Genomic DNA, 5,405 nt, shown 5'->3' on the forward strand with positions numbered 1-5,405 from the left:
CAAGTAGGAAATCATACTGAATCTTCAATCAAACTTGAATATTATCAACTTCTTAAGTAAACTAAACTATAAACTTAATTTAAGCTAAGCGAACGTTGTAAATACGATTTTAGACTGCTGAACATAGTGTTGATGTTATAATATAACAGTTATAATATAACAGTTATATGGATCAATAAAAATAAAAGTAAAATATTATTTCATTTTTTTATCATATTATACCATCGCATAATTAATATTTTATATGTATATAATTTAGAGCCTAATTAAGAGTTAACAATTCTGAGGTAATAATAAGACAACATACAATTTAGTATTAGTCATACTAATTAAAATATCTCTAGTTTTTAAGTACAATAATTTATTATTCTGAAATTTTTTCGACCAATAGTTTATTGTTTAATTATTATTACGAGGCTTTAACAACTACGCAATTTTATTTTTTTATTAGTGTTATTTGATTTAAGTTTTTAAAAGAAATCCATATTTTGATTAGGTAAGTATAATTATTAACATTTATTTGATAGAATTTATATATTCAATATTAATACTATTAAATCGATCATTTTGGGCCAATCTATTTAATACCTTCATGGCTATATATATTATATATCATATACTTATTATAGAGTATACAATTTACATTATTAATTTATATAGTTAATAAATAAATCATTTTGCAGTGTCTTAAGTTTTAAATATTTATCTATATTCATCTATTAATTTAACGAATTATCTCTACTAAAGTATAAACCTGTGTAGGTACTGTATCTTAATATATTATAATTTATTCCATACCACTTATTATAGTTAACAGGAGTAAAATTAACTAATTATAACTTAATTTTTATGATTTGCTAATTTATTCTAATAGAATATGTAACTTAACTGTTTCTTGTTTTAGTTATAATGTTAAAAAAATATATTAAACATTAAAATACTCGTTTAATAATGATAATGTAGTAGGTGAAAACTGAAAATATATAAATTGCCTACATTGCTAAATAAAAAAATAATATTCAAAACATTGAATGAAAAATCTATTTTAACAAGGTTACATAAATTATTACATAATTTATTATACTATTTTATTAGGCAGTAATAATTTATTTAACACTACATTTATTATAATATTAATGGTTAATATTATTGTTCTGAACTCCAAATAAAGTACCTATTATCAAGAGTAATATTCTAAAAAAAATTGTAATTATTCATGCAAACATTAAATATTTATATGGTTCTGTAGGTATAATCTTTCCTATAGTAATTAATCTAATCATATATTCGTGTGATTGTATATTAACAGTTCTATTGTTCATTTATTATGTAATTCGTAAAATTAGTTAATTTTTAGAATACCATACCAATATGCTATTAAGTATTCAAGGGAGTGAACTATAAGGTACCTATATTGTTTCTACGATTTTGCAATACAGTGGATACGAATTATCTGAAACAAAGATTTGAAACGAGATTGCAATAGGTACTGTTGGTGTTAGATCATAGAATAACTTTTTTTAATAATAATAATTAGTGTTTCCTCCATTTGCTTGTATCCTTGATAGTATATTGTAATACTATCAAATGGTCATCAAATTCTATTACAACAACATTCAGATTATAACAATTGTATACCTATTTAGAAATTCAATGACATTTATTCAATGAATATAATATATATTTAGCATTATACTTTTGTTACGAACTCAAAAAAAATATTTTACATTATATAGGTAGGTACCTAATAATATAGTCAATACTCGATAGGTACTTACCGTTAAACTCGATAGTCACTCACAATTTGGTTGAGGTACAATATTGTTATCTTATTTCCGAACCTATTTACATTTTTTAAATGACATATAACTTATAAGCATCGATTAAATGTATCTATGTACCTATATTGCACACAATATAATGTATGATATGTATATAATATATTTGAACAATTATGTTATGAGTAAAGGGCGGATGTTCATGCTCGAAAAAACTATAATATATGCTGTAAAAAATTTTGAAATATGCTTTAAAATATGCTTGATAAAACGTCATTAAATGCCTAAAAAAATATACAAAATATGCGCAAAAATATTAATATATTCCTAAAAAATGTAAAAATATGCTCAAAAACATATAATCTGTTATGAAATAGTAAATAATGTTTGTTAAAACAGTTAAAAAATTTAAAATAATAATAAAATGGACGAATAATTTCAATACAAATTTATGTAGGTTTAATCTGAAAAATTAAATTATTATTAATTTTTTTTATTAATGTAAAATGTATTTCGTTTTACTTACTTAAATGTGCAATACACTGAATAATCATTGTTTTAAAAATATTTTCAAAGTGCATAGAACGTCGTCTATCTGTGTTATAAGTTTTCTTCTGTCTTGATAGTGTTATCTTCACCATTTAAAATGTTTTAAATCGTACACAGTATATCAAAACCCTTATCTTTTTGATTACTTTTAAGACTATGTTCTACATTTTTTACTATATTAATTGCATCCAATAAAGGCATACCCGATTTTTCAAGATTTTCAATTGGAGTGGCCAACAGTTTAAAATTAGATTTTGTCTACGGACAACGATTAACTGTCACGGTAATTCAGAGTACTATTAGCTATTGCCCATTAGGTACTTCCAATCGATAACATTTATCGTTAAAGATAACATTTCTAAAATAGTAATTGAAATATACAATAATTCAATGTAAAATATAAAGTAAAACCTTAAGATACCAAATATGCATTATTATGCAGTAACAAAATTTAAATATGCTTTGACGGAAAAATGGATCAAAATATGCAAATATATGCAATATAAGAATTTTGATTTCGTTTTTTATATGTCACAAAACAAATTTCTATCCTACTCTGCAACTTTTATTCATCCACCCTTTATTTATAAGTAAGCACAACTTTACAAGTATAAATTACTTTAATTAGGTACTTCCTACACATTTCATACTAAACATATTTTAATTCATAATTAATTTTTTTTCAATTTAAATATTATCTTCCGCAGATTCACTTTTCCAAATTCTAAATCGAACGTTTTCAAAATTCACCCTCATAATATTGTACAAATGCATACTATAGTATAATATATTATCTATTAAAGTCGTGGGATCGGCGATCGTCCTGGCAGACATTTTTTTGTATGTTCAGGTATGGTACTTAGATTTATTATTTTTATAATCATAAATATGAATATAGTATACAATTGTTATTCAATTCTTATAAATGGAGTTTATTTTCTCATCATTAAGATCTGCCTTACCTTGATGGGTAGTATTGGGTACACTGCTATTACTGTGTACTGTATGCTGCATACTTCATATTATATATATTATATATATTATTATTCCGTATTTTATCGGAACTGTATTTTGTTGGAAAAATAATGCATCGGAAAGTATTTGTCGGAACCCGTATTTTGTCGGAAAAATAATTCATCCTCCGTTAGTTTCGGCTTTTCATTAACTTAATTGTTAACTTACTAAATTTCTTCTTTAATTAACGTGAAATTAACGAGTTAATTTTTCATTTCAACAAGTAAGTTAAGTTAATTTATTTTATTATATTTCACTATTTCAGTCTATTTCGTTTTCATGTCAAAAAATATTTACCGTGAATTGTTTTAAGTAAAAAATGTATATCATTCGAATCTAACTAATATTGAAATACTGTATAAAGTTTAAACACTATTGTCTATAATTTAGTTTTGGGTTGGAAAAAAATGAAGTACTGTAGCGTTGTATAAACAAATTTACTTTTTTTTTAACTTAATGAAAAGTTAACAAAAATTGTATATTAACTTTTAACTTAACAGAGTTAACCTATAGTTAAATTAACTTTTAACTTTTTGTTATTGGTGTATATTAACTTAACTTAACTGAGTTAAAAAAAATCATTAACTTTTCCAGTCTTGCATATATACTTAGCACGGTCGAAATCCTAGGCGGGCGTATATTATACCACGATCCCGGTGAACGCAGTCTTTATTAAGGTTTATGTAATTCACGAGTGGAAACCGCTACATTAATTTATCAGTATTATGGTTTAGAAAAGCTCGACGGTTTTCGAACAAAAGCATTGTCTAGTCTTCGTTGGTGAGTGCGCAAAATGTTGTGCAGTGTGACGGCATCTCGGCCAGACGAGTCTCGAATACGTAAATTTGAGAGTCTTGACACTTCCGGTCTGACGAAACGTTTCCCGGGAATTTGTCGATGGCGGTGCGTAAAGTTAACACACTATCTAACATGCACGTCGGTCACCTATACGTAAGTATTGTTTACAGATTAAATCGTACCGGGACGTCTGTAAGGCCGTTTACAGTTGTTAACAGTCGATGGTAGTTATGCATATCTTAGTATACCTACGTATATATATGAAGACTAGTTTCAAAGTGTACATTCTCCATGTTTCGTGAAAACTGAGATAGATATCGTTGTATCAGCGTTGAATTCGAATAAATCACTATTTTCGAGCAAAATGGTCAATCTCCAGTGTATTTTAAGCTTGAAAATTGCATTTATTTTCAAAACGTACAATCTCCTTTGACATTTATTGTTGGTTTTTTTAGTTTTCTGAAAATTTAGTGAACATGGAGAATGTACACTTGGAAACTAGAGCCCTCATATATTTGTTGGGTAAACTGACCCCTCGCAAAATTCCACCTATGCACTACGTTTCCTATATTATACTTCAATTTTCTTCTTATTCCTATATTGGATGTAGGTAATAGGGATACCTATAATCCAAGGAAAAAAATCATAAACATAAGGATAGGATGATTTTGTAAATGTGTTACTTAATAAACTATAAAAATAATAGTTTTTTTTTAAAAAAAAACATACTTTTGGCGATAGTTTAGGATCAATTACGTGATAATATAATATATATATACATATATATATATATATAGGTTGGCAAGACTCACGCCGATTATCAATATATTTTATACATGTACATGATTTATGTAATACGAAATACTTTACGGAAACTCATATAGTACTAAGAGTGTACGGTAGAAAACCCGTCGTTCGTGCTGCAGTAAAGTAAGCGGTCCGTGACTTATCGTACACTTCGGCGGACGCTTTTAAAGACGGCGCAGCATTGTTTGAGATCGACGTTCACTCTTCAGTACCGACAGAGTCAGACGTGCCTGTGACGTGACCTGCCGACATGCCAAACAGCGTTTTTATTGCAACCTACATCCTACATTATATTATACTAATGGTCGGAAGCAGTGTCAGCCTGGCACACCAAAGACCCATGGGTCAGTTTTTTTAAGGGGCCCCATAATAAAATACACAATTTATTTGACATTTTGGTGAAAAAATACTCACCAAATTTTTTCCTTTAAAAATACATATTTTATTCAAATTCTAATT

The sequence above is a fragment of the Acyrthosiphon pisum genome, chromosome A1 (assembly GCF_005508785.2).
Source record: "Acyrthosiphon pisum isolate AL4f chromosome A1, pea_aphid_22Mar2018_4r6ur, whole genome shotgun sequence".
NCBI classification, from domain to species: Eukaryota; Metazoa; Arthropoda; class Insecta; order Hemiptera; family Aphididae; genus Acyrthosiphon; species Acyrthosiphon pisum.